The sequence below is a fragment of the Manis pentadactyla genome, chromosome X (assembly GCF_030020395.1).
Source record: "Manis pentadactyla isolate mManPen7 chromosome X, mManPen7.hap1, whole genome shotgun sequence".
Classification (NCBI taxonomy): domain Eukaryota; kingdom Metazoa; phylum Chordata; class Mammalia; order Pholidota; family Manidae; genus Manis; species Manis pentadactyla.
The window spans coordinates 105082301-105107578 of record NC_080038.1 but is presented as its reverse complement, the minus strand read 5'-3'; positions in this window follow the sequence as shown (position 1 = coordinate 105107578).

Here is a 25278-nt window from a genome sequence, read left to right as displayed (position 1 = left end):
ATGGTAATGATAGTGTGACAGATCAACGTTCCAAAGGGTGCTGGTGATGTCCTCAACCCAGGAAATGTCTAGTCCTGCCTTTTTGGTTATTGCCTTATGATTTAGAATGCTCATGCAGCCCAAGGTCATTCTGCTGGGAAGTACAAGGCCCTGGGCAAACTATCTGTATGTCTTGCTTAACAACCCTCACTATTTTTGTTTCATACTAAGATGTGGAAAAGCAAGAATTTCTTTCTACATTCTCCTTGAATCTGGTTTGGAGACCTGAGGCTCCAGGGAACTGCATGAGCACAGAACTAGCACTGAGCAAATGGGAACTGCTAGCATATATGAGAGAAGAGTGTTAGTGCTCCCACTGTTGCCATGGGTACAGTAGAAGCATGGGTGTGAATGAGAGCATGTAACTCTGATCCTAAGAGTACGGCAGTGCCACGTCAAGTCTTTCACCATTAGCCTCTGGAAGCTGGGGCTAACAGCTCTGTCTGATCTCTGAAGCAGTATAAAGCTCCTATATTCTCAGGGAGGGCCTGAAGCATTCTCCCCTGTTTCATCTGCATGAGTGCTCCGGGATTCTAATGACACTTATGGACAGATCTGGTGTGAGGAGGAGTGACTTGCACTAAAAGCAGCCCTAATTTAAGAAACAGATACCAAATACTAAGGTTTCTGTGGGGCAGCTAAAGGGGAGAGACTGATCAATTATAAATCAAGAATGGCTAGCCAGAGCCAGCCTCCTCTACCATAACCTAGTGATAAGTCAAAATGTGAAGTCACACGATAGTGTCAACCAACCGCTGACTTTTTGGAGTTTGCCCTGTTACAGAAGTCTGCCTTTGGGAATTCAGTAAGGCAGCTGGCAGGTTGGAGAAGCCATTTATCACTTCACCCAAGGAAGCCTGTAATCTAATATCATCAGTTCTGCTGGAAACAAGAGCATAAGGGTATGGCTGCTTTGGAGAAGGCAACCTGAGCAGCTCCAGGGTGCTTGGCAGAGTCACAGATGTAGGTCGTGAGTGCTGGCCCCTCAGATGGTCTTACTCAGACAACAAAAGCCTGAGGCAGCCCTGAGTACTCCCCACCACCTTGTCACTTACGACATCCAGGCAACATTTTTGCCTCTCTAGGCCTTAATTTTTTTATTCGTAAGATGGCATTAAGGGTAGCAACTCATGCTTTGAGTCCCACAAGGCCAGGGTTCAAATACACACTCTTACATTTCCTGCTGACCTTGAGCAATTAATTACCCTCCCTGAACTTTCAGTTCCTCATTCATAAAATATGGGCAATAGTACTTAAGATGTGTGTCTTAGGAAAGAAAATAATATATATAAACATAGTAGGCACTCAATAAATATTTGTCAAATCAATAAATGAATAGTACTGCCTAGCACATAACAGGTGATTTTTGGGTCTAGGTTTATCTTCTTTCTTTCCCAACCAGATATGATATGGAACTAAACTTAATGAGACAAACTGTTGGTATTGAGCCACAGGATCCAGATATTAGCCTAGTACTCTACAAATTGTTCCATCTACATCTTCTGTATGTTTTTGTTTTTTTTCCATGGGTACTATTCTGGCCAAATAGGTGCCTCCTAATTACATCCATGGTAAATATGTCATGGTTAAAGGCAAAAATAACAACTAATACCAAGATTTCCCAGCTAATATAAAAAAGGGGAACAATTTCTTTATGGGAAAATGTGCACACATCCATAAATACACAACAAGTAGGCAGAGTTCTGCATATAATCTCACGGGGTTCATAGACCCTCTCAAGCCCCGGTTAAGAACCTCTGGTACAGAAGACTACAGAGGTAAGGCAACTGGTCAGATAGGTATCTCAATAACCCTATCCTGTAAAAGTCCTTGCAGAAAATTTTAGGTGGATGTAGATAAAAAAACGACATTACGTTTTTTTCAAGCGTTTATTCTAAAAGAACCTTATTTCACATGCTTAGTCTGTATCTTTTCTTTTTATTTCCTTCCCTTCTCTTTAAAGATGATCACAAGCCTTTCTTGAAAAGATAAAATCATATGGTGTGCAACATCTCTGTCTGTCTTCACTTTTCTGTATGAAAGTTAGCAAGGTCTATAGTTGCTATCAGTAAGCATTTAAATTAATTGTAAGTAATTTCATTGTCTTTCTCCATATTGTTACCCATCAATGCTCTTCATGGTAATCACTGTTTGGTCTCTCAGGTGCCATGTATATATATGCCTGTATCATTACATATGCAGGTCTATGTCCACTATATTGGTATATACGCAGACCTATGCCCATGACCATGAATATCATCCACACTCCATATACAAAGGTTGTCCTTTGGTTCATAGTTTCAGCTGAAGCTTCTGATCCCCTGGTTCTCTCAGTTCTCTTCCTTGGAAAGAGCAACAGCCGTAGTACTAATTGTGGCATAGCTGGTGCCCCATCTATTGCAGTTTTCCCTGGCAACTGCAGTCAACTTTCTAATGTTACAACCTGGCATATCTTTATAGCATTTTCTGGCCACCCAGCTTGTGGTCGTCCCACTTCAGTCTATCACATTGCAGCTGTGAGATTATGGGACAGTCATCCATTTTCCATCCTGGAAAGGTTGTGTTTAAAGATTATTGTTTCTTTGCAAGCAAACTGGCTGTGTTCTAGATGCTGACCAGTCACTGAATATTTAGTACAGCTCTTGGACTATGCTGGCAAAGCAAAGGTCCTTCATTATAGCTTAAATCTACAGTGTGATTCTGGGCACATGTGGCTGCAATTTTGTCCCAGGAGTCAATCCTAGAAGGTTTCTGATGAAAAGCACTGAAGTTCCCCCAAGCACCTTCTGTTTTTTGAAGATGAGAATGATGGACTCCTTCCTTACTATAATCAGTGTCAAATACATTGGACAGAATGTTCCGACCAGCTGAAAAATTTCATTTGTGAGTCATTTCCTCTTTCGCTGTTTCTTAACAGAAAGCTTCCCTCCTAACCTCAAACGTTGTATACTGTCCTCGAGGAGGGTGCTGTTGTATGGGAGAGAATGGTGGGTAGCAAGGAGCAATGTTTGTTGCATGACACAGACACGAAGGAACACATGCAGTAGGAAGTTTCTGCTCCAAGAACTTTCGAAAGTCGCTGTGCCAGCCTTCGGGACTTTTGCTGGATCAGACTACCAATCCCAGCCCAAGCTAAGCACAGGCCTAGGCATAAGAAGTGGGGAGAGGGGCAGGTGGCAAGGCACAGCGTCTCATACCCTTCCCTCCCTCTCCCCAGACTCACAAGTCAGAATGTCTGCCTTGGAAGGAAAGGATTGATCAAAGGACTCTCAGATCCAGGGGCAGAATATTCTCTCATATTGAAGCACTAATACTTTCTGTGAGCAGAAGTCTCGTGGTTAAGTGCACATACTCCAGTGCCAGGCCCCTGGGCTCAAATTCTGGCTCTGTGTCATAGTAGCATAAAGACTTTGGGGGTACTTGCTTTACCCAGAAGCCCTTGGTTTTCTCATCTGGGATATGGCATTAATCACAGCACCTACCTCATTGTGTTGTTGTGAGGATTATATGAAACGCATTATATATGTATGCATGTATGTATATATGTGCGTGTTTTAATGATAATAATTTGTTAATATTACTACAGGCGTTAGGGGCTCCTCCAGCCTGCCTTGTCCTATTACTGACACAAATTCTCTATGTTGCCCTTGGAATTCAACACCTTGTTTATTGATCCAACAGTACCTTTAACTTCATAGGATTAGATAGATGCCTGACACCTACTTAGGTCTGGGAGAATGGTCATAGGGCTCTTTCCCTAAATGCCCTTTGGGGTAACTCTGTGGGTCCCCGTAGAGCCCACACACAGCAGCAGAATATAAACTCCTTCATCTACAAGGGAAGAGACCGACTATAAAGAGCAAGGGAAGTGAAACTGAGTAGCAATGGGAAGGCTGCCTAACACATCAAAGACTCCTCCATGCCAGCAGGAAATAGACCAGCGTCACCCCTTTGGTTTGTGGTCTGTTCATTTTGTTCTGTTCCCCATTTCTACCCTCTCTTTCCCTCCCTCCTGTTTCCCCACCCTTTGTAAAAGAAAAAAAACAGCTTGTTGGGGCTGCTGACGCAGAAATCTGGCTCATGGTAGCTCTTACTGTGTGGTGACTCATGCCAAGGAGCAGGAATAATTTGCCCAGTGGGGGAGGGAAGGAGATGTGCCAGTGTGTGGGCCTGCAGGCCCATTGCCTGAGTGGTAGGCATACCCAGCTAACATGGAGATGAATGAACTCTCCTGAGAAAACCCACCAGAAGCTCAGGGCCATGACAGCCCCGGGATATCACAGAGGAGCTGGGAGAGGGCAGAAAACCTCTGCCCTAGTCTTATCCCAACCATCAAGTTTAAAATCTGGGGGCCTCACAGAGGACTTCATAGCAATGAGCTATTTCAGACTGTGGTGATTATAACCCAAAATCTGGAGGATTTGAATGAAGGAGAGCAAAGAGCAAAATAGTGTTCAGTCTTTTCCCAGCTTTGCCCAGCCTCCAGAGACTGAGGCTCAGTGTTCCTCTGAACAAGTCTCAGCCCAGCTACCCCTCCTAGGTGGACTGCACCCCAGCTCAAGTGTTATCCAAAGCTTTCCTCATAGTGGAAACCAGGAGTGGGAGGCCTGACCTACTCTGTGGCAGGGTCTTGCCTCTGTTGGGCTGCCTTCTCTGTGGCTCCCAGGCATGTTCAGTGTCAAGCAATGGAAGGAGATGTGGGCAAGAAGATACTCTTTGCCCTCTCTCCCACTGTGCTTCGGCAGACCTCCCCTTTCTCACTGGTCATCCACCAGGCTTCTCCGAAAGTACCACTGTCCTTGGTCCCTGGCCCCTACTCATGACTTCAAATTTAGGGGCAACTTAAGTGTAGCTCTTGTCCCCAAAGAAGGTCAGGGATACTTGCTTTGGCCCTGTCTTAATCTCTTCCCATAATAAAGCATCTTTTTTTTCTTTTTAATTTTTTTATTAAGGTATGATTGATATACACTCTCATGAAGGTTTCACATGAAAAACAATGTGGTTACTACATTTACCCATATTATCAAGTCCCCACCTATACCCCAATGCAGGCACTGTCCATCAGTGCAGCAAGTTGCCAGAGATCCACTATGTGCCCTCTCTGTGATACACTGTTCTCCCCGTGATCCCCCACACCATGTGTACTAAACATAATATCCCTCAGTCCCCTTCTCCCTCCCTCCCCACCCGCCCTCCCACACCCCTCCCCTTTGGTAACCGCTAGTCCCTTCTTGGAGTCTCTGAGTCTGCTGCTGTTTTGTTCCTTCAATAAAGCATCTCTTTTTATAACCCATTTTCTTAGACCCCTTTCTGGGTGACTGCAGCAGATCAAATCAAATCCAAGTGTGAGTGTTGATGGCAGATAGGCAATGGCTCACTGTGCTACTTTTCTCAGGCAACTTATTCATTTTTACAGGAGCCTTCAATACATTAGCTCCAGAGTTGGCATACTTTCTCTGTGAAGGCAAAATAGTAAATATTTTAGGCTTGGGGGGCCATACCATCTGCTACAACTATTCAGCTCTGCTACTGTAGCATCACATTAGCAATAGACAATTCAGCAACAAATTCAGGTGGCTGTGTTCCAGTAAGTAAATAAACAAAATCTTAGATAATTTTTACATGTCACAAAATAGCCTTCTTCTTTAGGTATTTTCCAATCATGTAAAAATATACAAACTATTCTCACTTGGCACATACCAAAACAGGTGGCAGGCCAGATTTGGCCAGTGTGCTGTAGTTTGCCAACTAGTGCTGTAGCCCAAAGGATTAATTCAAATGGGGCTTTCACATGCTGTTAGAGGTTGAATGGGATGGACAGAGAGAAAACCTTTTCAAATGGGATTAGGGGTAGCCTCACCATCCTCTTCAAGTCACAGAATAGTTGGAAATGGCTTGGTATTTCATTCAGCACATATTGCTGAGTAACTACTATGTGCCAAGCATTGTGTTAGGTACTATGTAATACATCAATAGAATAAAACAGATGCTTTCTATGCCCTTATAAAGTTTAAAGTACAATGGGGAAGAAAGGCAAGTAAATAAGCAATAAATATATAATTTCAAATTACAATAAGTGTGTGAAGGAAACACAAGAGATCAATTATAGAGAAAGAGAGGGGAGCATACTAGAAATTGTGGCCAGGGAAGGCAGACATTTATTTGGAGATGTTCTTATTCAGCAGTTAGGTGAAGAGCGCCCAGGAATAGGGGAAAGAAAATACATTCCAGGTAGAAGGCCCAGCATGTGGTAGGGGCTTGAGAGAGGAAAGAGCTTGTCTTGTTCACAAACATGAAGAGGAGACACTATGACTAGTAGAAATGAAGGAAAGTGGTCTGAGAGGAGGTGGGAGAAACAGGCAAAGGCCAGATGATGTACAGCTTAGTAGCCCAAAGAAAGAGCATGGACTTCATTTAATGTACAAAGAAAGCTCTTTTGAAAGATTACTCTGGCTAATGTGTGGAAAACGGACTGAAAGGAAGGAGAGATACAAGTTGGATAATCAGTCAAGAGTCTATTACATAGAATGGGCAAGAAGTGATGGTGACTGTGAGTAGGGCATTAGCAGGGAAAATAGAGTGGACAGGTACATGATGTATTTTGGAGCCAGAAACTGGAGATCTTGCTGATTAGATGTCGTAGGTAAGGGAGACAGTAGAATCAAGAATGATTTGCTGGTTTCTGGCTTCACTAACTTGGTAGATTGTGGTTCCTTTCAATGAGATGGAAGAGGCTGAGAAGGGAAGGGCGATAAAGAGAGGGTAAGGAGAACGGAGCTAATAAAGTGTGCTATTTGGGGCACCCTGAGTTTAAGATGCTTCTGAGATCTCCAAGTATGTCTCTGAGTAGTTGGTCATGTGAGTCTGGCATTTAGAAGAGTTTTGGGTTGGGGATATGAATATGGAAGAAATCAACATGTAGATAATATTTAGTGCCATGGGTTGGAGGAGCTCCCTTATGGGAAAGAACGCAGATAGAAGACGAGTCCCAGGAACTAGTGCTGGGGCAGTCCAAAATTTAGGTACTGGCTAGAGAAGAGGAGCCTTCCAAACAGACTGAAAGGGAGCAAAGATACAGGAGACTTTTGTAAAATGAATAGTGTCACAGAGGCTGAGAGAGGAGACTGCTGGAGGACACAGTGTAAACTGTGTTGAATGCAGCTGGAGAATCAAGTTAGATGAGGAAAAGAAAGACACTATTGGATTTGGTAACATGGAGGTCTTCAGTGACTTTGGGAAGAGGTTTGGGTGGGGTGGTGGGGCTAGACAGAAAGGCTGAGGTTAACGGAGATGTAAGGCATGCTGGGATTAGCCCCATAAGGACACTTCCAGAATGCACAGCTCAGTGGTTGGGCAGTTTCCAAGGCAGCTACTCCCTCAGGCAGCACTGAGTGGCACGCACGACCCTAGCGGCATGGTGTGGCTCCTTCCACTCTTTCAATGTGGGTTTCAGGTCATTCATTTATTTATTCAACAAATATTTTTAAGTAGTTAATAATTTCCAAGTACTCTAGATGCTGAAGATATAGTAGAGAACATACCAGACCAAATTCCTTACCCTGGCGGAGCTTACATTCTAGTGACTAGTAAAGCCAAGTGAATAGGCAATTACAATCAGGTTATTAGGTACTATGACATGAGGAAGATGCATTAGTCAAGGTAATTAATTCTAGCTGCTGTAACAAAAAAATTCCCACATTTCAGAGGTTCATCACAATAAAAGTTTGTCATTCATGTCACAGGCTAACACATGTCAAGCAGCTCTCCTGGGTAGCTGTCTTCCAAGTAGTGACTCAGCCTCCAGGTTCTTTCTGTCATATGACTTCACCATCCAATAAACCTTTTTTCAGAGCCCACCAATGGACCTTCTGTGTTCTGCAGGCCAATAAGCAAACACAGTCCATGGAATATCACACAGTATAATTTATAGCCAGACTTGAAAGTGCCTAGGAGCCAATCTCATAGCAAGAGACGCTGAGAAATGTCATCTTCTTTTTTCCCTGGTAAAGAAATGAGGTTAGTGAGAAACTAACTAGTCTCTGCCAGTGAATTGTAGGGTGGGTGCCTTGAGGGTTCAGAGGAGGAACTCTTAATATTTACTTTAAGGTGTCAGAAAGCTTCCTGGATGAAGTAACACCTAAGCTAATGACCTGAAGGATGAGGAAGAAATAACCTGGTGAAGTGGGGTTATGAGTGTTATAGTCATAGAGAACAGCAGGTGCTAATGACAGGAGGAGAGAGAGATCACAGTTTGTCTGAAGAACTGAATGAAGTCCACAATGGCCAGAGTGCAGAGCATGAGCTCAGGAATAGCAGGAGATGAGAATGAAATAGGAAGCCAGGGCCAAGAGTGGGCAGCCTATCAGGCTGATGTCTACAAGAGTAAAGACTTATATGTATGTATAAGAGTCAAGAGTTCCTCTTTGGCAGCTGGTGCCTCATGAAGGCTCTGGCTAGAGGTACTAGAGCAGAAGTTTTAAGCTCAAAGGCCTTCAGGGGCTGAGCAAGAAAGTTAAAAGTTTAAAACAGTGCAGAGCGGTGGTGCCTATAGTGAGGTGGAGGTTGTGTGCTGTGCCTGTTCACAAACTAAAACAAGCAGCAAACCACTGTGCAGGACAAATGAACCACATCTGCTGTGGACCCTTGTTAGAAGGCTGCTAGAGAGTTCTTACAGTCACCAAGGAGTTCAGGTCAAAAACAGGAGACAGGAGATTCTTTTGCATCCAAGTCTACTGCTGTCAATATGTTGTTTTGCCAAGGGTTTCACACTTACTTTCTGCTGTATTTGGTTGACTAGCTGGTAAGACTGCAAGGCTTTTGGGCTTTTTTATTGAAGTATAGTTGATAATGCTATATTGGTTTCAGAAGTATGACATAGTGATTCGACAATTATTTATATTACCAAATGCTCACCGTGATAAATGTGGATACCATCTGTCACCATATAAAGATATTACAGTATTATTGACTATATTCTCTATGCTGTCCTTTTTTCCTGTGATTAATTTTTTTCCTACTCAGAAGTTTGTACCTCTTTATCCGCTTCACCTATTTCTCTCACCCTCATCCCCCTATCCTATGGCAGACACTAGGCTTTTCTCTTATAGTGTTTGTAAGTCTATTTCTGTTTTGCTCATCTGTTTCTTTTAGCCAGGCAGAGAAAGACAAATAAGATATGATTTCACTTACATGTGGAATTTAAAGAATAAGACTGCACGTTTCTTGAAGGCAAGAATGGGAATTGTCTTATTTCATTCCCATAATAACAATAATAAAAATGCCAGGCACGCTGTGTTTTTTAACCCATTAAGTCCTCACAATAGCCTGTGTGGAAGATACTATTATTATATCCATTCTCAGATGAGGAAACTGAGAGTAACATCACAGTGACTTGCCTAAGGTCACACAGAAAGTGACAATGCTGGTATTTGAACCAAAGCAAACTGTCCCTAGAGTCTAATCTCTAGCTGACGTCTGCCCTCAACAAACATTATTCTACACTGCCTCTCAGCAATATCTGTGAGGCAGAATAAAGCGAAGCATGATAAAAGAAGGTATGCCTGTATTTACCATCTGGGCCTTTACCAAAAAAGTCTACTGACCCCTGGTCTATTGAATCATAAGTAACTGGGCAAGTTACTTAACTCCTTTAAGTCTCAGTTTCCTCATCTGGAAAATGGAGATAGCAATGCTGAGTAGGGGGTTATTAGGGTTGAATGAGATCATCTGTTTAGCTCAATATCAGGCACATAGTTAGTGCTCAATAAAATGAAGCTATTGATTTTAGGCACAATGATGGCAGCAGTGAGTGCCCAGTAAATGATATTGAATGACCAACTAACTAGTGGGTCCAAAGTATTCATATTCAGTAGTTAAGAGGAAAATCCACCAACTTCAGCTTTCATTATACAGTAGACATAAAGCTATCTCTAGCTAAAACATTTTGATATCTTATATACACTAAAACCTTTTCAGAATTTACTGTTATTTAGTAACTACTAGTCTTCAGCCAATATATAAGTATGACTTATAAGTGTGTGCAAAAGTTACAAAGCAATATGGGGAAATTGTCCTGCTGGCTGCTTTCTCCATCAATGAATAAACCATTATTTCATGAAGCAACAACTTCATTTCCCTAAGAAAATACCAGAAAAGACATCATTCAGAACTTTAAAAAGTCCTATTTGGTAAGCCTTTAGTAAATATTTATTTAGATAATGATAAACCAAGGCCTCAGGTCAGATTCACAATCCCATACACTGTTTTTGTGGCTGTAGTTACACAAAGAATTGAAAAAACATTCTGTGACCAGGGGCCCCAGTCCAACATTTCCACTGATTGGATTTCCTCACCCCATTTCCTTCAGTGGCTCTTTCCCAGCTAGGCTATTGGCCTCCATACCAGACTGGCTTTCAGAAAAGTCATGTAGGAGGCCAACTTTCTCTTTGCCTCCATCTACCTTTCCTTTCTACTCCTCTCTGTGTTGGGTCCCCAGTATCTTCATGGTTTTCTCCAGTCCCGCCAGATCCCTCCCTGAAATGTCCTATGTTGAGTAGCTTTCCAGGGTATAGGAAGCCCATGCCCTCTCTCCCTTTGAAGTTGACCTGTCTTGTTGGCCACTCCTTTGAGGCTCTGGTATTAGTTTCTAAAACAACAGTAGATAAATCTGTATTAGTATGAGCTATTTGCCACTGTCTCAGTTCTGGCATGCTAACAGGCTCAGTTTGTTACCCAAAAGGACAGGTTCTGGAGCTCTTCTATGACACCCAGCTAGGAGTCCTAGGTTTCTTGGGGTTGGATGGTCTTACTACATGAAGTCTATGGTAGCTACCAACTGAGCATTCTGCCCACAGCAGTGCATTGGCTTTAGGGTGCTTTGTCCAGACAGAGTGAAGCTCCGGTTCCATGAAGTCAATGGGAATATGACTGGGATACAAGTGAAATGAAGTAAAATGGGGATAAGAACAAGACCAACTTCCCAGGGATACTGTGATGATTAAATTAAGTAATACATGCAAAGCTTTCAGAACAATGCCTGGCACAGTATAAATGTCCAATCAATGTTAGTTTGCTGTTATTTCCACCCACGGATGATTGGCTGGCTAGCGGGCAAGGATTTTGGTCCAACACAGCTCCCGAGTACAAATGGAGCCTCTCAGGGCTCCTCTTTGGAGCTCACTCACCCAGTCCCTCAGGGTAGCACTCACCCCCATTTGAGGACCATACATAGGGCTCCTACTCCTTTCTTTTCCCCACCAGCCCAGTGTCTCTTACCTGTCTACTGCTACCCTCATTCACTATCCATGCTAAAAGCCTTTGTGTCTTTTCTGTCATGATAACCCAGAGGTCATATAGGGGCAGCAAATATACACTGTGGCCATATTTGCTTGTCTCACACATGGTAATTTTATAAGATTTCAGCTGGCTGGCAACATTTAAAAATCAGAAGATTTCCTATAAAAAGGGGGAGTTTTGGCTTCTTTTTTTTTTTTAACTCTTCACATCCAGCAATACATGCCCAGGTTCTAGTTGGAAAATATCTCTCTCCTGAGTGGTGCCTGCCTCCTTAAAACCAGCCATGCACTCTTTGGCTTGCCACTGTCCCCAGCAGACTCACTTGTTTCTTACTGACACTAGGGCCTTTAGGGCCCACCAGGAAGAGCCTCAATGGTTTATTAAAACTGGAGCCTGAATCAATGACAATGGAAAACAGCCTTATCTTCCCTAGAGGTCAAAGAAGGGGTTCAGTGCTAAACTCAACTGCCTATCTCTACTTCCTGGAAGGAAGAGAAGAGATGTTGCTTTCATTCTGGGGAAGATTGCCCTTTGTTGAACAATGGGCCAAATGACTCTTTCTAATGGAGAAAGGGGGGAAAATATATAGATAGACAGATAGATAGATATACATTCCATGTTTGCATCCTGCTATACATTCATCTCTCCTTAAACAAGGAAGTCCATATGTGTTTATTTCAACTAGGCAGTCTCTCTTGTCCAACAATTAAGGCTTTGTCTAGGAGTTTAGGGCCATGTGGTATTCAAATACTTTGGACTGTTTTGTGGATATACTGAGAGGCTTTCTCCTGGAAAACATTCTGGAAGCTCCCAAAATGTCTGCAGGATGGGATAAAGAGAATACTGAATGTTGGCTCAGCCAAACATATCCAAAGGGGCAGTCAGCATCTGGGGGAAACAGGCCATCTGAAAACCCTGTCCAGTGGCCGGGCATAGCAAGAATGCTTGTAGGAATATAAAGTGTCTGCAGCTTAGTTTAAGTCTAAAGAAGAAAAAGAGCAGATCAGTTTTTATGAACTTCACAGGTAATGATAATAAACACACAGCTTACTACAGGCCCGGTACTGTTCCATTATCTCATAACATCCAATGAGAGAGGTGCCATTGTTATCTCCATTTTTATCAATGAGGAAACTGAAGCAAGAGGGGTTAAGTAACTAGCTATGGTGAAACCAATTATATCAAAGCAAGGGTTCTAACCCAGGTAGTGGCCTGCAAAGTTTTTACTCCTAACCACCACACCATGGCTGTCAGTAAGGTCACAGGACCCCCAGCATCAGCATCACCTGGGAACGCTTTTAAAATGGAAATTCTCTGCCCCACCCCAGACTACTGGAATCAGAAACTCTGGGGATGGGACCCAGATATCTGCTTTTTTTTTTTTTTTTTACTAAAGTATCATTGATTTACAGTCTTATGATGGTTTCAAATACACAGCACAGTGGTTCAACATTCACCCATATATCAAGTCCTCACCCCCTCCATTGCAGCCACTGTCTATCAATGTAGTGAGATGTTACAGAATCATTAACTGTATTCTTCACGCTGTACTACCATCCCTTTGACCAACATATATTGTGATTGTGAATGATTATGCCCCTTAATCTCCTTCCCCCTCCCCCTGAGCCCCATCCCTTTGGTAACCACTAGTCCTTTCTCGGTGTCTGTGAGCCCACTGCTATTTTGTTCCCAGAATCTATGTTGATAACACTCCTTCCAGGTAACTCTGATGCAAGCTCAAGTTTGAGAACCATGCTCTAGACAATAAGAACTCCCAAAGACTGTAATGTAGCACTGCAGGTTGCCTGGTGCAGAGCTGAAGAAATATACAGTCACTTGAATGAGAATTGAAAGCATGGGGGCTGAGGGGATATCAGGTACTTCCCACTAACTTGTCCTAGTACCTATGATTCCATTATTAGCCATTATTCCTTTGGATTTTGATGCTTCATGATTTAGAAGACATTTTTATTAAAAGGCAGATGCCACTGGTAAAAGGAATGCTATAAGCCAGTTTCTCATGGAATCTTATGGAGAGTGACCAACCATTTCTGTTTTGCCTGGGACAGAAGGACTCTGGGGATGCATGACTTTTCAGTGCTGAAACAGAGACAATCACTCCACTATTTAGATCTTTCTGGGACTGAGGTCATTCCTGGGAGATAGGACTTTTGGCACTAAAACCAGAAAGTCCAAGGTAAACCTAGAGTTGGCCATCCTATAACATAGGATGGACTACAGAGGCATTGAGGCATTGCCACACTGGTGACTTGGAAGCCACACAAATAAAACTGCCCCAACTTTAAACAGGAGTTCAACAGGAAAATTTTCAGGGTCACATCTTCCAAACTTCAGCAAATGGATGGAGATAAGTAGTGTTTTGCATCCAATAAAGATCCAAAGGGTTTTTAGGACACATAACACCATAGCACCAGACCCTTCTGTGAAATTTTGTGCTGAAATATAAAGGGCTCAGAATTACTCCCCCAAAGTTATATAAATGGCAGTGTATACAGAAAGCAGAAGATGAAGCCTCCATTTAAAATTATGGTAACTAAGACTCTTAAAGCCATGGAACAATTGCTACTTAAGGGAAAAAAGCAGATGATAAAATAGTAGCTATCATTCTGAGGCAGGAGGAGCTCAACTGTGTGAGGAAAATGTGAAACAATAAAGGCTGTGAGAGAAATGTGCTACTCTGCTGATATTTGTTACTGCTGGATGGTGGGCTCACACATGGGGGAGGATTTTCTGCCTCTCAGTTCTTTCTCTGTAACTTCCACATTTCTACATTACCATGGAACCCACAAATAAGCAACGTTAATTAATGAGGGAAATAGGAAGAAGAAGGCCTTTCCACAGTACACTTGTTGGGGGAGACTCACCCCAGGTGGGAGGTGCTGAGGGGACTGGCCCTTCCCCCGTGAAGACTCCCCAGCCCACAGCTGCTGGAAAGAGGGCCGGGTGCTCTTGGCTGGGGCTGCACAGAACACAGACACCTTAGCCAGGAAGGAGGGGAGGGACTTCCATTTTCCTCAAAACAACTTGTGGGAACAAGGGCAAGCAGCTTACTCTTCTCCTATAAGCAGCCATTGCCTGGTTTGGCAGGGACTGTGCTGCTCTGGCTGTGTTGTCGCTGCTGTCTGCCACATTTGATGGAAACTTCTCTGAACACTTGGCTGGACAAGGTAGCTGGGCAGAGGCTCAGATGAAAAAGTAAACTTTTGTTTGGGCCTTTTGTATAGCCTGGCTTTGGGGTCAACTTGGTGAAAACGATGTCCTGATCCATTTCCTGGCAACACTGAAGGGGTAGATAAATCATGGAAGGCTTGGAGGGGTCTAAGTGCCCCTTTCACCCCCACTCTAGCAGAATATGGGAACTTTGGGAGAAGTGGCTTCTTGGAGGTGCAGGAAAGACTTTTCTGATACTTACTCATCTCCTTCCCCATGGGGATGCGTACGCCCCTGGTTCACCAGAGAGCTTTGCAGCCAGTGTGCTTGTTAGGGGGGCATTGTGTATTTTCCTTGGTTCTTATCCGTACTGCAGCAAAGAATTGAAAGGCAGAGACACAGTAGTGAAGCAGAGTAAAAGTTTTATTTAAAGTTACTTAAAGAGTGAAAAAGTACAGGTGACCTCAGGGAGGAGAGGTGCCCTGAAAGGTTGGAGAGAAAGTCTATGCACTTAAAAAGCACTGGTGACCTCAGAAAGGGGCACCCTGGAAGGTTTTGGGTCTGGGGTTTTATAGGCGGTTGAGGAGTTTCAGGAATGTGACAAAGGGCTAGGGGTGTGGACTTGTTAAGTGGTCCTAGAATGTTCATCCTTGATGAGTCCTTAAGTCTCTTCTTACCAGTCTTCCAGGTAGTTCTGCAAAATTAACATCAGAAATTTACTGCTCTGATTCCCTCCCAGGATAGTAGCTTCCTGGTCTGGGAGCACATCAATCAAGATTGCCTGTCCTGCCTCCAAGGTGGTCTGAGTTATTGTCTGTTTACTGAAGAGTATGTTAAGAACCTTACTTCTTAACTTCTTGGGTTTTAAAATGCAATTTTAGCTTTAAGGTGGAATCTTTCCTGTCTTTATTATACTGTTCATAGCTGGGTCTTTTAGCAGGCTAAAATAAATCTTACAATGGCATGGTCTAATTGACACAGTGAAGACATGGGCTGTGCTGAGATACTTTTGTCTGGGGAATATTCAAACATTCCAGGCCAAGTTGCTTCTGGCCTTTTGAGCTTTAACTGATTAATTCATTAACTCTGAGTCTTTTCTGGGTTTCTAGTTTTAACTGGTTAAGTCTGAGTCCCTTGTAGTGGGTTTTACTGGTCTTAATTCTCTCCACCCCATTTATATAAATTTTCCTGCCTAACATGTCCACAGGAGAAAGCACAGGTTGAAAGGGGCAACTCACAGGATCAACTGGCAGGAAGTGCTCAAGGAATGCCCCCACTTCAAGAATTCGTCTTTCTCACCCCCATCCTCAGCACACACTTTGAGAGTAAAAAGTGATTATTTTTGCTAGTGTATAGCCTGGCCTTGGGGTAAATGTTCTGCTTTGCAGGAGCAGTGATACAGATCAGGGACAAGGACACTCATCAGTCACCAGCTGAATAGAAACAGTGTTTTGGATGTGATGAAGGAAGGCATTAAAGTTTTGAGTCCCCTTGGCAAACTCACTCTCTCCTTTCCCCAGAGCCACACAGGACCAGTGGGAAGGTCAGGAACAGAGCTACTTGCTCAGGTAAATGCAAATACCTACCCAGGAAATAAGGCAAATACCTTTGGAACAGACCTTGCAGGGCAGTAGCCTGAAGAGATATGCAAAAACCAAAAGTACACAGCTTGCTCTGGGAAGTTGCAAATAGGCCTCTCTGCTTTCCCTTCACCCTGCCTGGCCCCTTACCTCACCTCGAACCATGCTTCCAACCCTCAAGGCCAAAAGGCCAAACACAAGCCATCCTTTCAGATGTGAACCCTAAAGGATATAACAGGAAGCAAATGGCCATCTCCTTGTTTTATTTTCTGCAAGATTAACAATCACTTGGCTGTTTCTTTCCTGCTCCTTAATGACCCAAGCAGTTCAGCTCTTAAATGATAAATCCTCAGTTTATTCATGACCGGCTGGTTTAATTTGGAGGCTAAACTGGAACAGTCAAGATAATTGAGCTACCTCAGAAGCATTGAGGAAGCCAGCTGCTGTTCAAGGCAGAAAACAAACTCCATGAGCTGCAGAAGCCCTGTCCCCCAGAAAGAAATGCTAAAGCAAGAAACCAAATGGGTAAGGGTACAAACTTTAGGAAGAGCAAGTGGAAGGCAGAATCCAGGATAAGAGCTACAGTTCTTTCTTATCACCCTCCCACTATTTTGGCTTGTATCCAGGCAACCAGCTGAAGCCAGCTGGCGCGATTTATTCCAAGTGGCTCATGGAGGCCCCAGTCAGCTGGGAGCAAAGGCAGAGGGAGAATGGACTAGCTGTCTGTTTAGAGATGATCTGAAAGGATGTCCCCCATCTCTTTTCCCTTCTTCAGTGTCCACCCCAACCAACATTTGTTTTCTGAAAAGAAATCTGAAGGGGTGGAAAAAATCTGCCTTCTTCCCTTCTAGGTTGTTTGGCTGGTCTAAGAATTAAATTGATATAAGACAGTGTGGATAAAATTGCAATATTTCCAGAATTTCTCACCTGGCCTTAGTGCACCTCCTTATCAATAGGTGTTTCCAAGGGGTGGAGAGAAGTAGTCCATCTCCATATCAATAGGTGATTACAAATGGGTGCAATAAACAGGTTTCTCACACTGTATTCCTCCCTTTGACTGATTTAGGCTTCAAAAGTTTATTTGCCCCAGGCTGGGAACATATTCCCACCCCCATCCCCAGAGTTACAGATAGATTAACAGGAGAAAAACAAAGTTACATATGTATAGGAGCCCCATAAAGATTTGAAGACCCCAGGCAGTCAGGCACTTGAGGCTTATACAACATCCTGAGCTCAGGAAAGGGGTACAGTGTCTAGGGATACAAACAGGAAGAAGGCCATTCACAGGAAGGCAGAGGAGATGTTGGGAAACAAAGGTTGCCCATTAGGCAGAAAAGTTTCTTAGGTAAAAAGGTATCTCTAGTAATAGATGTCTTCCTGGTATAGGCCCCTTTCCCAATGTAAACATAGGCAGTTGGGAAGGTAAAGAGCTTTTCCTGAGTATGCTGGGTTTTAATTGCTGTTAGCTCAAAATAATCTTCACGCCAAAGTGACATATTTTGGGGTGGTAAATTCTGCTCCCCTTAAAATGCCAGGGAAGAAAGTGGGAGAAAGTTTGATGGTTGGCGTTCAACTTCTTTTGTGGATTTTGGATGTTGAATGGGTTTGGCTGGGCAAGCAGACGATGTTTGGATGGTGGGCTTCGAGTTTCCATCACTCAGTGGGCATATTGTACAGCCAGATGCCAACTCACTTGCTGCAAAAATTGTACCAAGCCCCAGTACCTTCTCTGAAGGCGACAGACCTTTAGAGATGTTTCCGTTGTGTTTTCCTAGAGGATAAGCTCAAGTTTAGCTTGTCCAACATCTAAGCAGATGAATCATTCACAGTCTATATAAACAAGTTGCTGTTTGCCCTGTCAGAGCCTGACTCACCTCTAGCTGGCTGACTAGAAAGTGACTCTAACTCCAAACTCCCAAGACCAAACATCCTCATCTGGGAACACAGAATTTGCCTCATAAATCCAATAAACTCAAAATTTTCTCCTTTACTGAACAGCAGGAGTGTGAGTGTTATTTATCCAGGGCTAATCTCTTTTCTGAATGAACCCTATTTAAATGAGGAAATAGCTGCTTGGAAGAACTTTTTCTCATCCAGTCTCCATTTTGTATGCTTTCAAACCATGATGCACACAGATGACAGATTGCCTTTTCAAACATTTAATGTTCTAACTTTTGATTTTTAAATAAGTATAGATTCAAAAGATGCTGCAAAAATAGTGCCAAGACTTCCCTTGTACCCATTACCCAGATTCTTCCCAGTGGTGGCATCTTACATAATTATAGTGTATTACCAAATCTAGGCTCATTATAATTAACTAGACTGCAGTTGTGGCTCAGATTTCAGCAGGAAAAATAAAATTGTATAACACTACAATGAATGTCTAATGCTCAAGGTTTCCAACTCCAATGCTTGCTGGATGGTCAAGTCCCTCTGAGGTCAGGCCCCACCCCACTCAAGCAGCCATAGTTCCCACTGCTCACACACCTCCTTCTGTGGAGCCACTGTACTCATTGGGCCACACTCATAACTAACTCTGGGCCTCTGCTCCAGCACTTCTCCCCTCACTCCCCTTTCTCCAAATTGTACCCTTCCTTTCACCTAAGCCCTCCTCATATCTTGCCTTTTCTATAAAACTTTCCTGAGCTACTGTAGACCCCCATGAGCTCTCCTTATTTCTGAATTCAGTATGGCCAGAAATGACTTTCAGCATAGTCTGCATAATTTAGCATGTGAGTGTTTTTACAGTCTTGCACTATTTCTTTAGATTGTGGTGAAATACATCTGTCACAAAATTTACCATATTAGCCATTTTTAGCTGTACAGTTCTGTAGTATTAAGTACATTCACAGTGTTGTGCAGCCATTATCACTGTCTAGTTCCAGAACTCTTACATCATTCCAAATCGAAACTGCACCCATTAAACAATAAGACCCTATTTGCCCCTTCCCCAATCCTTTGGTAGCCATTATTTTACTTTCTGTCTTTTTGAATTTGACTATTGTAGGTATGTCATATAAGTGGAATCATACGATATTTGTCCTTTTATTGCATTACTTTTTTAATTGTTTCTTTTTTTAGCTTGCTTTTTTTCATTGAAGTATAGTTGATATACAGCATAGTGATTAACAGTTACATACATTATTAAATCCTCACCCCAACTAGTGTAGTTACTATCAACATAGAAGGGTGTTACAGAACTACTGACTGTATTCTCTATGCTGTACTTTCATCCCTGTAACTAATTTATATTATGATTGAGATTTTGTGCCTCTTCATTCCCTTCACCTGTTTAACCTCCCACCCCCACCCCAATCCGTCCTCCATGTAACCACCAGTCACTTCTCAGTGTCCATGAGTCTGCTGCTGTTTTGCTCATTTTGTTTTTAGATTCCATACATAAATAAAATCATATGGCTTATTTCACTTAGCATAAAATCCTCTAAGTCCATCCATGTTGTCATAATGGCCGGTTTTATTTCTTTTTATGGCTGAATATATTCCATTGTGTATATGTACCACATCTTCTTTATCCATTCATCTACTGATGGATACTTTGGTTGTTTCTGTATCTTGGCTATTGTAAATAATGTGGCAATAAACACAGAGATGCATATATTTTTCCAAATCAGATATTTTGCTAGATAAGAAACTCTTCAAAAGCCCAGCACCCTGCTGAAAGAAGAAATAGATAAGTAGGTAGGTAGATAGATAGATACAGAGATATTCTCACAATATCCAGCATAATTCTGGGTGATTAATAGATGTGGATTTTTCTCACCTTGTCAAGAAACCAACCCCTCATTTAAAAAAAAAACTAGGAATGTCTAGTAAGACATCTCCTATACTTTATATTGTGGCTTTCTCATCTTTGGGTTAAAAACACAATCTAGGGCTGGGCTTGCATGGGCCTAGGTCCAGTGGGTTTGGGCTGTGATAGGGTACGTATGATGCCAAAGTTGCCTTCCTTTTGAGGGAAATGTTGAGCTCATTGAAGGCAGAGACAATATTTCTTTGATGTTTTTTCATAGCACCCATGGCAGTTTCTGATCCCAAAAAAGGCACTTGAATAATGTGAGGAGAGGCAGTGGGTGAGGGCTGAGGGTGGGCATTGCATAGTTGTCAAGGAATCTAGTTTGATAACCAAATGAAGATGGGGAAGAGGTTGGCACCAGGTTATAGAGAAAATGAAAGCCTGCACCAGTAGCTCTTGATTTCCTCATTGAAGGAGAAAGAATAATAGAAATAGCCAACATGAGTCTAGTACTTAAATATATAATTACTCTAAGTATTTGACACATATTATCTCTTTTAATCCTCACAACAGCCTTTAGAGGTTGGTACTGTTATTAATTTCATTTTACAGATGAAGAAATTGAGGGATAGAAGGGTTAAGTAATTTACCTAAGTTAGTAGGAAGAGTCAGTATTTGAGTCCAGTCCACTCTCCTAGAGTCCTGCGAGAATGAAAGAACATAATATCCTTGAGGGACTGAAACACTCCTGGCTGGTGAGATAACTTGGTTAGAGCTCGGGGGCAGGGAGTGGACTTTGTGGATCAATTAGATGTGCTTCTTTCCAAGGCCCAACTCTGGCTGGAAAATGGCTGCCCTTGTTCACAAAGAGTAAGAGTCAAAGATTGAGTGCAGCCTCATCTCTGCTGGCAAAACAACTCCAAGGCAGCATTGTGCTGCAAATGGTCATTAACGTCGCATTCCTATACTAAGGACAGATATTAAGAACCACTGTGAACTTGGGAAGTCAAGGACTATACATACTCTGGGTACTGCAGGATTGTTATTTAAGGCAAGCTCAGGGAATGAGCCATTGTGTTTCACAGGGCTCCCCCATCCCCACTCCAGAGGGCCCATTTATTTTACTGTAGGAAAATGAATGGTGTTGATCAATCTCTTTATCTAGCTGAGAGATTGAAGTATAGTCCCCTGGGCACCCAACCCACTTTGCATATACAGGAAGTGACCCCCCCAAGTGGCTGACTGAATTTTAGAACAATATATATCCTGCGGGAATACTTCCTGTCACACAACTTCATGAACCGCTGAAGAAGCGGAATAAACTAGCTTTGGTTCAGGTGAAAAGGGAAGTCCCAGATGAAACAATAAGAATGTATCACTGGGCTGAGGGGAAGGCCTGGTGTGACTTTCCTGTCAGGAATGAGAGAAGAGACCAATGTATTAGGAGAGAAAGACAGGCCAGGCATAGGGGAGAATTTGAGGAAAGCCTGTGGGTGGGGATGTTCATAGTGCATCTGGGGGACACAAAAGTGAGCAGTTTGGCTGAAACGCATGGTCCCTGTTGGTAGTGTGGTAGGACTGGAAAGATAAAGTATTCTTAGGGAAGAAAGGAAGGAGAAGGATTTAGATTTGCAATAGGCAGAAATAATTTGCTTTGACCAGAAAGCTCAGCTTAAAAGGCTTATATCATGGTGAGTGATTCCATCATACTGCCTTTGAAAAAGGAGAGCAGTTCACAGGAGACTGCTCACGCCCCCCTTCTCTCTCCTGGCTCCTACCGCTTTTAAATGGAAGCTCTGGCAGCAGTAGGATAAAGAAAGGACAGCTACAGGGCCAGCTGTGCTTCTCAGATGCCTGGGTTTCCCCCTCAGTACTATACCGAGGCTCTTGCCACTTGCCTAGTACTGTAATTAGAAGTTCCCAAGACTAATGCGACCCAGGAAATACGTCAGGCAAGTGCAGTCTTTATTCAATTCCAGGCTTCTATCTCAAATTCATTTTGTCTCTCTCTTACCTTGGTGAGCTTAGCTGGACAATGAAGATACCGTAACCCACCTTTCCCCTCTCTTTTAGCTTTAAACTTAGACCAGGCCAATCACAGGCAACCAGTCTCTCCTTATTTCCTTTCCCCTGCTCTTCCCTTTGCCCTGCTTAGGTCTCCTGCATTGAGTTTACAGTTAACGTGGGAGACAGTGGAGGAGAGAACCCACCTGGGGGAAAGAAAACATGGACCCCTTCATTCCTGTCCTCCCAAAGCTCCACTCCAGGAGAAGTCAGCTATTCCTCATGTTCTAACCTTGATGTAAATCAGAGAGCCCCTCCCAGAGGTTGAAGTGAGGCTCTGTGGCTCCACCTTTGTAGGCACCCAGTCCCTCTTCTGGTTAAGGCCCAGGGTTTAGCAGCAAGGCAGGTAGCTAACTGGGAGTACCACTGTCCCCTTAAAGAGAGATCAGAGTGTAGCCAGACCCCTCAGGGCAATAAGATAAGTGCACATCAGAAAAGTCTCTCTTGCACCTCCACGAGGGTGCTTCTCCTAATGTTCCCAAATCGTGCTAGAGCCTCTAGGACACGTGAAAGTGGCACTTGGACCCCTCCAAGCCTTCCATGATTTATCTACCCCTTCAGTGTTGCCAGGAAATGGATCAGGACATTGTTTTCACCAAGTTGACCCCAAAGCCAGGCTATACAAAAGGCCCAAACAAAAGTTTACTTTTTCATCTGAGCCTCTGCCCAGCTACCTTGTCCAGCCAAGTGTTCAGAGAAGTTTCCATCAAATGTGGCAGACAGCAGCGACAACACAGCCAGAGCAGCACAGTCCCTGCCAAACCAGGCAATGGCTGCTTATAGGAGAAGAGTAAGCTGCCTGCCCTTGTTCCCACAAGTTGTTTTGAGGAAAATGGAAGTCCCTCCCCTCCTTCCTGGCTAAGGTATCTGTGTTCTGTGCAGCCCCAGCCAAGAGCACCCAGCCCTCTTTCCAGCAGCTGTGGGCTGGGGAGTCTTCACGGGGGAAGGGCCAGTCCCCTCAGCACCTCCCACCTGGGGTGAGTCTCCCCCAACAAGTGTACTGTGGAAAGGCCTTCTTCTTCCTATTTCCCTCATTAATTAACGTTGCTTATTTGTGGGTTCCATGGTAATGTAGAAATGTGGAAGTTACAGAGAAAGAACCGAGAGGCAGAAAATCCTCCCCCATGTGTGAGCCCACCATCCAGCAGTAACAAATATCAGCAGAGTAGCATATATCTCTCACAGCCTTTATTGTTTTTTTTATTAAGGTGTTATTGATGTACACTCTTATGAAAGTTTCACATGAAAAAACAATGTGGTTACTGCATTTACCCATATTATCAAGTCCCCACCCATACCCCAATGCAGTCACTGTCCATCAGTGCAGCAAGATGCCACAGATCCACTATGTCCCTTCTCTGTGATACACTGTTCTCCCCGTGATCCCCCACACCATGTGTACTAAACATAATACTCCTCAGTCCCCTTCTCCCTCCCTCCCCACCCGCCCTCCCACACCCCACACCCCTTTGATAACCACTAGTTCCTTCTTGGAGTCTCTGAGTCTGTCACAGCCTTTATTGTGGCACATTTTCCTCACACCGTTGAGATCCTACTGCCTCAGAATGGTAGCTACTATTTTATCATCTGCTTTTTTCCCTTAAGTAGCAGTTGTTCCATGGCTTTAAGAGTCTTAGTTACCATAATTTTAAACGGAGGCTTCATCTTCTGCCTTATGTATGCACTGCTATTTATATAACTTTTAAGACACAGAATACCACAGTACCAGACCCTTCTATGAAATTTATTGCTGAGAGATAAAGTAATAATGTATGGCATTGTTTGAGGGATTATTATATGCCAAGTATTATTCTAAGTGCTTCATATATTAACTCATTTAATGCTCATACAACTCTATGAGGCAGGCGTTATTATTGTCCCCAGGTGATAGAAACACAAACTGGGGCCCAGAAGAGATGAGTGACTTGTTGAGAGGAACACAGATAGTGAATGGAAAAGCTGGGCCTTTAACATAGGCAACTGGGCTCTAGAGTCTGTTCTCTAAGCAACTATAAAGTGGACCATCCAGAACTAAGTAAAATCATTAAGGCAGCTTACAATCTAATGTACAAAGTAGAGTAACATTTTTCAGTCAAAAGAAGTGTTAGCCAGATCAAGAACATGTTCTATCATTGGTTTACATTCAAGACTCATAATACCAGTTATCAGTCATAATATCACACCTTCCCCAATGATGTTACAAATCCTATGGGAAAGAGGATACACAAAGGGAAAGGCATTTTTACTTCTCTGAAGTGTTACCCTGTATGCTCCTATTATACAAGATCTACTACCTGCAAAGTTAAGTTTATTAGGGAGAAATCACCCATCAAGAGAGTAAATGCGATATTACCACATAGCAGGAGAAATTTGCCATTTGTATCCTGAAACTCAGAGCAGCATTTTAAACACTTGGCTCTGTCAACAACTGTAGAGGGCTGTACTCCCAGGACCCAGAGTGCTCCCCGGTTTCCTTTCTTTTCTCTTCCACATCTTAAATATCTCCCCTGCTCCCCTTCCATACTGTCTGTCATCCAGCCTTTTCCCTGTCTGGTCCCTGATTTCCCCTCCCCAATCCCTGATTTCCCGTCCCCGAAGTACTGTTGTGGGTGTAGGCGTTGGTCAGGGTCAAAGCAGAGCTTCGTGAGTAGAGCTCTGCAAAGTAATGACTGTTGACTTGCCTAGTGAAGTTCATCACCATGCGTTTCCAGACATCCTGGTACCCTGGGTATCTCCGTGCACCTCTCCAGCCCTGATAGGGAGCCAAGGTGTGCTAGGCACTGCTCTGCTCCCATTCCTCATCTACCCTGTTAGGCTTCCTCCAGGAACATATGTCTCTTGGAGTAGCCCCCTAGGAGGAAGCCTGCCCTAGAGCTGTTGCTGAGACTGTGGCACCAGCCCAGGCTTGCACAGGCCTAGGAGGAAGGGACTTTGATTTATCCTGGCTAGTCTCCTTTTGAGGGCAGCCTCCCCCTCCTCACATTCATCATCATTCTTCCAATTCTTCCAGCAGAAAACCTGTGCTGAAAAGAATTCTGAGCTGGACCTGTGGCTGTGAATGATGCCCAAGCATATACTGTCAGAGGCCAAGGAGGTGAGCCCCTGCTCCCGTTTCCATCACTCCACTCCCTTCTGAGTGTCTTCTCTCCAGTACCCTCACTGTTAGCAGCAAGGGAAGTGCCCTCCAAAGAGGCTTTCTCTGGAGCCTCAGCTGGGCTTGGGCCACCAGCCTGTGTACCCTCACAGGAGAGACCAGCTGATGTTTCCTCCCTCTCACCCTTTTGACCCCGACCTTCATGTTCCCCATGGACTCCATCTTCAGCAGATGGTGAGGCTGTGTCTGCCTTCTCAGGGTCTATGCAATATGACAAAGCT